This window comes from Podarcis pityusensis (genome assembly GCF_964106645.2).
Source record: "Podarcis pityusensis genome assembly, chromosome: 6".
NCBI lineage: Eukaryota > Metazoa > Chordata > Lepidosauria > Squamata > Lacertidae > Podarcis > Podarcis pityusensis.
In genome coordinates this window covers 46523361-46536967 of record NC_138030.1, presented here as the reverse complement: position 1 = coordinate 46536967, position 13607 = coordinate 46523361, and the positions used below count along the sequence as shown (strand labels likewise).

Here is a 13607-nt window from a genome sequence, read left to right as displayed (position 1 = left end):
TGTGGTTATTTTCTATGTCCATCCTGCTCAATGTAAAGGTCAGACCCAATCAGAACAATGAAACTAGAATGAAGTGTTCACTCTGCACCACAGTGTTGCTGTGCAAAGGCTACAAAATACAGTTGTACCTCAGTTCTCAAACATCTCCATTGACGAACGTTTTAGAACTTAAACGCCGAAAACCTGAAGTAAATGCTTCTGCTTTTGAAGGCACCTCGGAAGTTGAACGGCTTCTGCTGCTTGTTTTTCAATTTTCTCAATTGAATTTGCTGACAGTCCTTTGCACCTCGGTTTTTGAACGTTTCGGAACTCGAATGGTCTTCCAGAATGGATTACATTCGAGAACCAAGGTATCACTTGTACTGGTATGTTTTTCAGTAAGTCACTTTTCGCATACCCACCTTCCTTATTTATGCCCTACTAAGACTATTGGCCATGTTGGCTGGACTTGATGGGAATAATAGTCCAGCAACCTCTGGAGATCACCTCTGATTTGTAGGAACATGGGTATCAGGGTTGGGAAGGACCCCTTTCAGAGACCTTAAAAGAGTCGCTGCCAGCCAGAGTAGACAATATGGGACTATATGTTCCGTGGTCTGACTTGGTATAAGTCACCTTCATATCACCTGGCCTAAAGATTTTTACACATCAGTGGTTCTCCATCAACCACTTCAAAACTGCTTAGAGTCTTGGTCAACCACTTAATTACTTTTTTGCCTGTTGTAGGAATTTGATTTGTAATATACAGTATACGAAATAAAAATACAATTAATATTCAGCGCGATGGATGTGCCAACTCCCATCTTCAGCTACAAATCCTCTGATGCACCTCAGGTCACCTGAATGAAGTCCACAGACCACAGTTTGCCATCCTCTATCCTAGACAATAGCCTCAATAGACTGTCTTGGACTCCAGCAAGGCTGTCTTCCTTGCTGAAACATCCTCTTTTCACTAGATCCCAGGCTTTGGCAACTCATAAACATAGTTCAGTTTGTTTATAGATCTGGTAAAGAATGTATATTAGATTAGGTAGACATTTGGCTTCTGGCAATGGTTTTATTGTACAACTGACTACTAAATTATTATTAATAAAAAGTAAGATCTCAACAGCAGTGACAGGGTCAGGGTCACTTTTTAACCTTTAGTAAAGGTGCTAATTTATATACGTAGTTGTATATGAAGCAAACTTTGCTTTCCCCAGTTACATGCAGATTTTGTTTATGAGCTTTCCTATAGCACTGTGGTGATCGCGCTTAGGATCACATCTTCTGATCCATAATAAGCTTCTATGCTCCTCTTGTCACACTGCAGGGCACCATCAAGAATTTGGGGAAATAGCCTGGGAAAGACCCTTTTCTCTCTGGGTCAGCACTACATCAGTTCACTGTAGAAATCCAGCCATGCATCGGTGGGCAGACAAGCACAAGCTTTTCTGGTTTGAGGGAGTTGGAAGTACTAAAACAATACATTGGCTCCGCTGAAAGGGAGCACACAGAGTCGGCTGTAAAAATTTGGTACCTCTGGCCAGTACGTAGCGTGCCAACCATCTCCTATTTTTAACTTGAAGTGGTTCAGTTCTGAGTGTTCAAAGGGATTTCTTCTTATGAAACTGCTCAGTACGTTCCCTTTTTAAAATTCATTCACTGGAGAGGAAGGGGAGTGTGGATCAGCCCTTCCTAGTTAAAAGGTCTGCCTTGCAGGGGCTTGTGTAGGCGAATGTTCCTGTTATACAAATTTCTCGTCTTCCCTTTTCTCTGTTCCCATCCATTTTCACGTCCTTCCACAGTCTACCCCCAGGGACAGCCCCCTCCTCTCCTCCCCTTTTGCATCTGCTTCCTTCCCCTTTTATATCTGGTTCTGGCAGCTACTTCCGTCTGGTGCCTCGGAGTGCATGGCATATTGTCCTGAACAGCCAATGGCTTTCTCTCTCTGTGTGTGTCTCTTTCACCCCCAAGCATGATGCAGAGCTGCTGTTTTGCAGGAAGCTGCAGCTAAGAACATTTGTGGCACGTGTGGGTGGCTTGCAGCTCTTTTGTTTACAACAATCAGGGTCCAAGGAGAGGAGATTCCTGGGTCATCTCCAGCCCGTACGCTGACCATATAGTCGCAAAATAATAATAATAATAATAAGGACAGGGGAATGTTAGTTCCTTTTAAAAAGTCAAGCAGATTGACTCGCTTAGATATCCCAAGTCGCATGGGCATCCATATCCTCAGAGCCCCCTCTTTAGATGACCAATCAGTGGAGCATTCGTGTTGATAAGCTTATCAGCAATGAATTTTTCTCCCAGTGAGCTTCTGTTGCCACATGGTGGAAAGACTGCTGAAGATCAGAGCCATTGAGATGTCTATTTCAAGTCAGCAGCTTTCTTAATTCTGAGAACCATGCAAAAAGACAGATCTGGGTGGATTTGTCGTGAAACCTTAGTTCTCAGATAAAAGCTGAAACGTCTGAAGTTTGCCCAAATTTCAAATGTTGATGCTCTTTAATTTGGATCTGAAATGTTTATCCTAAAAATCAAGTGCTTTACAATGAGAAGGTGGCAGTATGTATGCTGTGGTTTGTTTTGTTTTTTGGCAGGTATGAACCACAAAACAGCTCTCCAGCTGTCTCCATTGCCAGCTATTGCCAAATATTGTCGGTTACCAGATACCATGGCAAGGCTGTTCTAAGTGTAATGCAGGGAGTAAAATGGAAGATAGCCTCTGGTCACAGGCTCACGATTAGAACCAGTTGGACTTGCCTTGCTTCACAGGCATCGAGTGCAAGTAACTACATGTGCATGTGCAATCTGTAGAATCAGGCTGATACCTTTGCTTTCGGATTATTGCTATCGCAGCTATGGGTTTTTGTGACGCTAAAAGAGCTTATGTTGTGTAGCTCCTGTTGTGAAGATATTCTAGATCATCTTTCCTTAAACTCTATCATCTGCTTGAAAATCACTGTAAACTTAAAGGTACCCCTGACCATTAGATCCAGTCATGGATGACCCTGGGGTTGCGGTGCTCATCTCGCTCTATAGGCCGAGGCATTTGTCCGCAGACAGCTTCTGAGTCATGTGACCAGCATGACTAAGCCGCTTTTGGCGAACCAGAGCAGCACACAGAAACACCGTTTACCTTCCCGCCGGAGCAGTACCTATTTATCTACTTGCACTTTGATGTGCTTTCAAACTGCTAGGTGGGCAGGAGCTGGGACCGAACAACGGAAGCTCACCCCGTCGCGGGGATTCAAATCGTCGACCTTCTGATGAGCAAGCCCCAGGCTCTGTGGTTTAGACCACAGCGCCACCCGCGTCTAAATTCTCTCATCTACTTGAAATCACTGTAGTAGTTATCAAATACCTTCATACCTACTGGGAAACTCATTTGAATGCCAGCCTTTATGTGGTCAACGTGCAAAAGAGGAAAGAAGTAGTAGACTTGGGGAGCCAAGGGAATCCTACAACACTTTTAGGAATAAATGTAACGGGGGGCCCAAAACTGAATGACCACAGAACACTACTGGAAAAATATTGGTGGGGGAACCATGGAGGAGGGAAAATATTATGGACTACCTTGGAAGATGGTGTGGCTGATTGGCTGGTAAGACATCCATGCTGCAACCTTTTGTTGCAGGTCCTAGTTGCTAATTACTGTTTGACACTGTCAAGCGACTGAAATCAAATGTCATTAGAGGTCAAGCCGCGCTTTCAAATGTTTTGACAAACACTTGAATATGCAGAGAATTTCTGGCGTGTTATTCAGCGCCAGCATTCAACATGAATCTTTTTTGGAAGCAAATAGCTTTCAGCTGAAGCTTGGATTCTTTTGCTCTGAAGCCATCCTGTAGGCAGGGACTGCCAACCTCCTGCCCTCCAGAGGTTGCTGGAACTGTTACTCTCACCAGCTCCAGCCAGCCCATGCTGACTGGGACTGAGGAGAGCCATAGCCCGAACCATGTGGAGGGCACCAAGTTGAGGAAAGCTGCTCTAAGCAAACAGAGGGGAAAGCGAGGCCTTTTCAGGGCCTCAGGCTTCGGCAAGGTGTGCTTCAGCTGCCGCCTCCTACCTGTGCTCCAAGATTATGGAGGCTGCTCTACACGCAGAACTAGTGTGTGGAGATGACGCAGTGCCCCATGCTAAACAGAGGAGCCATTCTTGAGGCTGTGGAGCACGCCCTTGGCCCAGAGCGATAGGAATGTTTGCTTTTCTCTGCTCCTGTTGTACTGTGCCAGAGCAGGCAGCACGTAGACAAGAAGACAGCAGAGCCCAGCTAGAGGGGGTGGGGTCAGGCCTCGCATTCCCACTGAGCAGCTTGAAGGGCATGGCTGGCTTTGGAAGGGAAGAGAGTGTGCAGGGCAGACTGTAGCTAAGCTATAGTCCTAGAGGGTCTCCTTTCCTTGGAGCAGGGAATTGGAGGGCAAGGAATTCGTATTTCAGGTCAATGTGAATGTCAAGTAGGGATAGGTTAATCTGCCTATTTTTTGTTTCTCTCCGTTTCTTCTTTTTCCAGCCTTAAATTCAGATGTCTATGTTCCTGCTTCAGGTTTTTGTTTTTTAAAAAAAATTAAAAACAAGTTATGAAATTCGTCAATATCGTAATAGATTTTACTGCAAATTTCTCCTAGTTTCTTATTTAGTTTTACTGAATGTACACATTTTTTGCAAAGCAGTTTTCCCTTTAAAAATGCATTTCTGAATGTCACTTTCACTAACATCCACACTTAAATGCACACTTTGTTTCAATATATGCATTTTTGTGCACATTGCTTGGATGGAGAACTGCATTGCAAAATTCAGAGAAATGCAAATTTCAAAAGATGGCTGTGTTCTGGTTTGGGTATTGCTTCAGGAAGTGCAGATTAGGTAGGCTTGTCATTACATGTGAATTGAATCAAAATTCTCCCCATCCCTAATGTGATATTATCAGTAAATGGAAGTCTGGGCCAAAGGCAGACTTGTGCTGCTGTTGATTTTTTCCCCAAAGGAAATTCATATTTTTCTCTCTGTAAAAATATGTATCCATCCTTTAACATATTGACACAAATAATAACTATCTATCTATCATCTATCTATCTATCTATCTATCTATCTATCTATCTATCTATCGGTATACTTTAAAATGCTTCCAAAATTTATCCAGGCGTTGCTAGATTAGTGTGATATTTGTCTTGAATATATTGCCATAATATGAGCCATACTGCTGGGGATATTTGAAGCTTTTCCTAGGTACTGTGTGAAGTGCCAAGAAAACCTAAGACAATATTTGATCAGAGAGCATGGTGGCCCACAGAAAATGAATGTGTGTACCATGGGGCAATAAGAGCTTTGAATCTATATTATCTGCATTCAGCTCTGCTGGCTGCTTCTTTTTCTTTCCTGCCCAAGATTGATGTGGAAGGTTTGAAGTGCTAATTTGCAGTCATTAGCACCTCATTCTCCCAGTACCCCTTCTCTTTGAGAACAGTAGCCATACTGTCTGTCAGGAGATGCTCCTAACTCATGCTCTTAAATTGTATTTTATTATACATCTGTTGTTTGGCTTGACAATGCCTCTAGGGACATGTTTTCTTTCTTGAAAAGCTATATACAAATTTATTAAACAGATACATTTAAATGGATGCTCCATCTCTGTGTACCTCATGAACTTGCTGCAAGCCAAGACTCAAGTTACGTAAATGAACGAATCTTCAGGCAAAAAATTAATGACCATCTTGGTTCCCCTACTGTTCAGTTCCAATATCATATGGTGCCTTGCAAGACTGAGGTTTGTTGGAATTTCAGCATAATGAAATCTGCAGTAAGGAATTGAAACAGTGTTCGGGCAGCATTTTTTTTCAGGGCTCACTTTTGCACTGGAAAATTCGTTCTCTGCGAATTCAGATGATGAACAGTCCCAAGCTGTACCTCCCACACTAATGTGAGAACTGGAACCCATATGTCTTTGGATTTTGCACTTTTCCAAAATTTCTGATGCGATTCCTAGGCTCAAGATGCATTTTCAAACTGCATATTCAGTGAAATATGCTTTGAAATGTGTGGTTTGAGAGGAAATGCATTCCAAAAGGTGCGTTTCATGAGACAATATGTTCAAAATGCATATTCTTTTAGATACCTATTTTAATGCATTTTTTGAGAAAATTAAATAGAAAACTATAAATAGATAGCTAGGTAGAAATATAATAGACTGATGTCGAAACGGGACAGGACAGTCTTCTGAATAAACACATCAGAAAGAGGCATGGGCCAGAAACAGACTGATCTAGTCATTCATTGACCTAATGAAATAGATGGGGCAAATCTTATAAAAGAACATGAGAAATGCTACTGTGCTTGTGTCCCATCAGTAGGCATCTGTGGGAACAGAATACTGGACTAGAGAAGCCTTTGGTTTGATCCAGCAGAGCTACTCTTGTGTTGTAAAAGCGTTCTATTTCCTTTGTTAATAAAGACCAGCCTGTTTATTTATATACTGCATTCTTGCCAACATACTCAAGTTGGCTTTACGGTTTTGAACAAATCTCATTTTCAATGTATGTTTCAACTAGATTCGTTTTCTCCCCGGATATATACTCCTACCTTCAGAGGCCTCCACTTGAGCCTAGACTTGCAGCCTGAAATGGCAGCCGTTACTCGAGCACAAGAAGGGACATCACTGGAATAAAACGACTTCAGTCAGAACCCAAGGAGGTTGCTCTTAAGCTCAGCTGCTTTCCTTCCAGCAGCTGGAAAAATCCAGTTCCAAACAGTTTGGATAGGATTCAAGAGGCGAAAACTAAGGGGGCGGAGGGGGAAGAGAGAGGAAGGAAAGCTCGTGGCGTTGTTGCGAGGTTAAAAGCACCTTGCTTGAGAATGCCGTCTCCCATTATTGATCGGAGAGTCCTTCCTGGTAGGAGGGAATACGTCGCTATAATACTGAGGTAAAAAGGAAGCAGCTGGATTCCTCCCAGTTGGGTGCTGTGGAAAGGTGGCCATGTTGGGCAAGGGGTCTTCTGTGTGGTAGGAAATAATCTTTCTCCACAACTACAAAAGCACAAGAGTCTTTTCTGAGCGTGCTGTAGGATCCCGCGGCAGTATACAAAGGCCTTGCCATCATGGCGTCTCTTCGTCTCCTTCAGGCAGCGGCCCACAGAGTTCATGTGGTGTGTGGGGAGAAAGAAAAGGGGGGAGGAAAAGAGGGAGACTATAAATGCTGGATTCCTGCTTCTAAGTTCATCTCTTTCCCTCTCCCCCCCCACCGCCCTCCCCAATTCCAAATTGCTGCTGCAAGCCTTTAGAGGGCCACTTATGTTGATCCAGATGTAAGGAAAAGCCTCCCACTCATCCTCTTGCTCTCCCTTGATTAAAACATTATAATTCTTTAATCTCTCTGAATTGAGTTTCTTCCTTAAAAGCTGCCTGTTCTCTTTGATACACCAAAGCAGTTCTTGTCACGCTGCCAAAGGAGGCCGAGTAGAGTGTCACACAGCTCAAACTTTTACAAGCTGAGTGAGCAGGAAAACAAGCAAAGGCACACAGGCAAGCAGAGAGAAAGAGAGATACAGAAAGAGAGAAAGAGGGCTGATATCTTCCATTTTATTTTAAATTTTTTGGGTTCCTTGCCGAAGAGAAAGAAGAGCGTGCTTTTTTTCGTTTTGTTTTTTTTGTTTGAAGCTCAGCCATAAATATAATTAACTTTTCCAGCAAACGTGATGGCCAACCTCTGAGAAACTTGGACGAGGAGAAAAGGGGGGGGGAAATGACGTCACCGCGATCTGGGGGTGCCTTTCGCGCTGCCTGTCAGAGCCGAAAGAAAAGAACAGGGCAATAAAACAACGGCTGCCTCTGTCTCCTTCGTTAAACACGGCACTAATTGGATGTTAATTTCTCTTTGCTCTTCTCGCTGTTTGATTGTAAGAACTCTCCTCCTCTCTCCCCCCCCCCTTGCAAGACTCTTGCCAGTCGCAGGGAGTCTATACTGTACATTCCCTCTCAATTGTGGGCTCAAACAATTCAGAAGCCCAGGCAGTATTAAAAGAGGGGGGGAAGGGGGGATTGGATTTAGGAGTTTCACGAAGCTCAACATTTTCCTTTCATTGCCCTGTACAGAGTTCGGAGTATTTTTTTCTCTCCCTCCCTTGCGTTCTGTCCAGTCTCCTTGGCAGCACGGGGGGGGGGGAAGAATTAACCCAACCACTGCCCAACTCCATGTGTTGAAACAGGCATTTAGGGGAGCCAGTGCAGGCAGGAAGCTGTTGCCGTCTTTGCTGCCCAGGTCACCCTTAAAGGGTGTTTGTGTTTCTTAGCTTGGATGCTGGAGGGTGCTGAGTGCATCTGATCGATCCATAATGTACCCACGCACACGCACACACACACACACAGACACGCACAGAGTGGTGCAGTGGAAAAAGAGGTAAGTTAAGAACAGGCTTTGAGGGAGAGCAGGGGGGGATTTACCAAGGGAGATGGTGGGTGGGTGGAGAGAAAGAAGAAGAAGGGGAGGGGAAGGAGAGGAAGGAGGTGGAGGGTAGAAATGTGGGAGTAAAGTCCTACCTGGGATCGGTGCCAACTTCCTGCACAGGGCTGCAGACCCGCAGCTTTGAGCAACCCACCAGAGGCGACTTTTCTCTCTTGTCACAAATCCAAAAGGCAAGGAAGGCAACAGGAACAGGTACAACAGATGCAAAGCAGCCTTCTTTGCCAAGGTGCTGGTGGGTAAATCCTTCTCTCCCCCCCTCTCCCTCCCTCCCTTCTCCAATCCTTATTGCAGCTAGCTGTATTTTTTCTGTTTTAAGGATCCTTTCCAGCAGGCTGGATAGAGGCTTTTTTTGTTTTTTATGACTATATATCTCTATAGAGAGAGATATTGAGGGATTGAATTCTCACGCCAGTTTCTCCTCTCCGTTTGGATTAACATGCAGAAGATGTGCCTGTCACTTTGCTTACTGTCAGTGCCTGTTCAGGGATGGGAGAGGGCTTTGTTCCGCGCTGCCTGGGAAGCTGTGCCAACTCTGACTTGGCAGCCGAGCCAGAGTGGGCAGGGAGAACGCAAAGAGAGCGAGCGAGAGAATGACTGCTGAGGCTTCCAAAGTGGGAAGTGGCTGTAGGCCCATTTCCGAACGAGCCAGCTATTCACTCTGCCCCCTTCTTCTTCTTCTTCTTCTTTCTTTCTCTGTCTCTTTCTAAGACTGGCACGGACAAAATGGAAAATGTGGGGGCCTGTCTGCTCTCCTCTGGCATGTCCTGGTGGGTTGGTTTTCTTTCTGTCTTTTCTTTTTCTCTCTCTCTTTTTTTTTTTAATCATCCTCACCTGCCTCCGTTTTTGTTTTGTTTTCGTTGTCTCTTAGCTCCATTTTTCAATCGGCAAATGAGGCATTTCACAAAAGCGAAAATGCTTCTTGCATAACTAAGACGATGTGGGGGTTGGGTGGGTCTTGTGTTTTTGTTTTTGTTTTCCCGCCCTCGTATCTCTCTTGGCTGGGTTAAAGAACTGTGCCGCCACCAGCATCCCGAGTTCAGGACAGTAGGAGCCAAGATTTATTTTACGTGCGTACATTGGGGAGACCGGGGAATGCTTGTTGGGGAAGCAAGAAGGTGGTTTAGGGTGTTGATGTGCTGAGGTGGGGGGGGGTTGTTCTTCGTTTTGGCCCTTTGGAGGGTGTTCCCACAAAAAGCTGCAAAACTTTCCATGCACTAGCTCCTGAAAAGTCACTGGAGTGTTTGGCCGGGTTTTTTGTGGGTTTGTTGTCTTTTTAAAAGTATGTTTAAAGACCATGTTAATAATGGGAGACCGTCCCAGGGGCATGCTAACCAACGGTTCCAAGTGCTGGAATTCCTGCCAGCCTCCCTTTGTGCCAGCCTCTTGTCGGCCTTGGCGTCTCATTCGAATGAAGCCTGGCATGCAGGCACCGCCCATTTCTTGGCGCTGAGCTGCTATGAGAAGGAAAAGGGAACGCAGGGTGGGGGCTGTCTCACTCAAACTGGCCTTGCTCGGAGTGGGGGGGGGGGAGAAAACCATTCCTGATGATTGTCCAGATAATCGGAACTAAAGAGAGCGACTACCAAGCAACAAAACCTTTCTCCTTCATGGAACGTCTCTTTCGGGTACGAAATCAAATGTAGCTCTTTTAGAAATGTTTGAAAATGCCGTTTTTTATTTGTCCAAATGTTCTGGCGCGTGCTTACTGCTACATCCTCCTTTCCCTGCCGCAACCTTCCTGCTTTTCGTGGGGCTAAAACATACAAGGTTTTTCAAAAACAAAAAAACCAGACAAACTGATGGTGGGTTTTTTGTTTTTTTTAATTTATTTGTACTGCCCACCCATAGATCAGGGCTCTTTTATTTATTCTGGTTCTGAAAAAAATACTTTGATTATGGGTACCGGGAGGAGGGGGGCTGGGTGATTGGGGGGTTTTTTCCTGGATTTTTGCCACACTACGCAGCAGAGAGGAAAGTGTTGAATCATGTCAGAACTGCAATTCAACATGGCAGCCTTAGCTGAGAAAGTATGGCTTTACAATGTCGAAAGAAATGTCTTTCGTGGCAAGAAGTGTCTATTTTTGAAGGCATGGAATTTGACAGAGTTAGGTTGACCAAGAATTGGGGTATAAATATTCCCTTGGATTTTTATTTTATTTTTCAGGGAGGGGGATTTTATGTATAGCCTTCAAGAAGAAAAGTTCGGCCATGTTATTCCTCATCTTGGTATTTTGCAAAATGTTAACCATTTACGAGCTGTTCTGTGTCTATCATTTAGATACCGTTTTTTATATATATTTCTTTGTTTTGACTTAGCTGGCATAGATTTTGGACTTGAGGAGGGCGGGAAGAGCAATTTGGTGCACGTTTGGTAGATTTCTGGCATCCTTCAGGGTTGAAGGATGACATCATCACTTGGTCTTTATTGGGAGAAATCTAGATGTAGCATGGAAGCAACTGGAAAGAGTAAAATGGGATGCTTTTCCACAGTGCCCACCTCACTTCATGTTTAAAGGTTTGTCCTTTCATAGGGGTAGCTCCACCCTTCCGATGCCACTGGTGTAAACTTTGATGGACTCCACCACAGCAAACGGAGCCCCTCCTGACGTACACTGAAGGAATGGATCTCAGGGGCTGTGCTTAGTGTCTGTAAATCTGGCCTCTTTATGTCAAGCTTAATTTAGGCCCCTGTTGTCTAAAACAAAAGAATATTGTTTCCCCAAGAGTAACAGATTCCTCTTACAGACAACTGCTTCCTTCTAAATGTTTTGTTATTAACAAAGCTCCCAAAATGGGGGGGGGAACCTTGGAACAATAAACAGAAATTTCAGCACGGGCTTCTAAATGCTAGTGTTGAATGCAAAGGAACAAATGCTCTGTGACCCAGGAGTGCCGCAGCTAGAACTCTCATTGAATGCCGGACATGACTTCTCAAACTCTCTGAAAACCGGGCCTTGTACAAAATCTTAGTTTCTCTAAATACCCTGCTCCCCGTTGCCAAAGAGAAAGAGATTTCCGGCACTGAGGATAGACTTGTCCCCTTGCAAAAAAGGACTTACTACCTAATCTGAAGAGAAATCCCCCTTCACAACTGTGGAACCATCTCCTCCTCTCTGGTTTGCCAGTAACTCCTGTACAAGAAAATCGCTGGTCCTCTGCACGTAGCGTTTATAACACAGTGGATTATGTTTAAGGACCCAGAATGAGGTGATTGAAAGTTAGGATGCCTAAAATTCTCTCTGTGTGTTATTTGTTAGGATTTTTGGCTGTGTTTATTGCTTCAGAGTGCTTTTTTGAGCATGGAGTTAAATAAATCTTGATTGGGATATTGAGAGCAAAATACTCCTTTGAAAACCTGGATACCTGTTGCAGGAGCATAGCTTGCACATTTGCTATGAACCCATCATTTTGGGTTGCCTTTTGCTTCTCAGCAGAAGCAAGAGCTAGCTTGTATTTTGATGTCCTCAACTCTAAATTGGCCAGAGGATACAATGCACTACTCTTGCCATGATTAAGTGTTAACACAAGTCCACCTATTCCAATGTAAATGTGATCTCACTGTTATTTAACTGTTTGAATGTATCTCCTGCCCTATCAAATAGGCCAGGGGTAGCATGCATACCCTCCATATGTTATGGTCTACAACTCACATCAGACCCAGCTCCCTCACAATGCACACACCCAACTCAATGCCATCCAATGTTTCAGTGTATCTGAAGAAGTGTGCATGCACACGAAAGCTTATACCAAGAACTAACTTAGTTGGTCTTTAAGGTGCTACAGGAAGGAATTTTTTTATTCCATCCAACTCTAACTCTCTTGAAGGCCTGGAGTGTACTTTTATGAAAGCTTTAGAATCATGCTGAAATAATGTAAGTCATACTTAACACAGTCTGTGTGGATGCATTAAAAATACTGCACGGTGACCTTTACAGGCAAAAGTAATGAATGTGCACACAACAGCTGGAAGCAAGGTGCATAATGGGGATGCTCAGCATCACCAGGAAGGGTAAATTCAAACATCTGTATCTCACTGAGTCATATTTTCTCAGTTACTCACCACTGAATATATTTCATAGTGATGGACGAGCCCATTCCAGCTCTCCCTAGTAATTGGTTGGACTTTATGAGCACTCCTGTCAAATGCCCCCAAACACTCAAAGTTTTTTTCCCTGGGCATTCAGTAGCAATGGTATAAAAAAAGCCCATTTGATCAAATTGCTTGGTAATGATGGGGCAGGCTGCTGGGAAGATCAGAGCAGCAAGATATCAACCCCATTTCTAGTTGGAAGTAGCTCAGAAGGAACTGGACACAGTTCAAAATAGATGCTTTCAGCAGGAAGAGTCCATATTTCGAGCTCCTTTGAAGTTTCGCACGATCTTTAATATTCATCTGTATAGATGTAACACCTTTGCTAAGTTTAAAACTTGGGTTGCCTGTAATTTTCTGGAAGGTGCTCTAAATGAGAGGTGCAAAAATTCTGGTTTTGCATGCAGCTTAAAAACTGGGTCTAGCGACTGGCACCAGGCTTGCCAAGGTAGGGCAGGGATCTTGTTCATACTCCTCTGAAGTTGGCTGCTGTACGTATCACTTGGCTGTTGTCATTTCCACCTCCTTTCCCATCTTTTCCCAACACATTTTTCTCCCTTGCCCTTTCCCCCCTATTCCTTCTAGGAAGAAATCACCATAGCTCCATAGATCAGTGGTTGGTGATTATATTCTCATTGACTACTTTGCTTTGAGCCCAATTTCCTGTGTGGGAAGCAAAATTCAACATAGCTAACATCTTTGCTCCATTTTCTTCCCTATCTAGTCTTATGCCCACATGAACCATCTCCATTGACTTCAGTGAACTTCTCCTAGAATTTCCTCTGTGATAAATAAATGCAATATAGCCCACAAGACTGTAAAGCTTAATGCAGAACTATGTCGTCTCTTTATAAAGGCATGCTAGGCTAACATAAGCCCTTTTCCACCTTGTGACTATTGAGCAACATTGTTGCTGAGGAACACCTTCTAGTTGGCAACATTAGTAGGTCCTTTCTTTTTCTAGGTACAAATCCATTTTGTGGGTCCATGAATTTATTACTACCAAATAATAATAATATTACAATATGCCACCCATCTGACTGGGTTACCCCAGCTATTCTGGGCAACTTCCAGCAA

At 43.9% G+C, this 13607-nt stretch overlaps 1 long non-coding RNA gene across 1 annotated transcript; it reads right to left on the bottom strand.

The window, feature by feature from the left end:
* Positions 1–24: 24 nt before the first annotated feature.
* Positions 25–9338, bottom strand: LOC308479608. The gene is made up of 3 exons (XR_013987755.1): positions 8515–9338; positions 754–7094; positions 25–717 (listed from the first exon to the last, which is right to left on the bottom strand). It is a non-coding gene; the product is annotated as an uncharacterized lncRNA (long non-coding RNA).
* Between the last annotated feature and the right edge of the window lie 4269 nt (positions 9339–13607).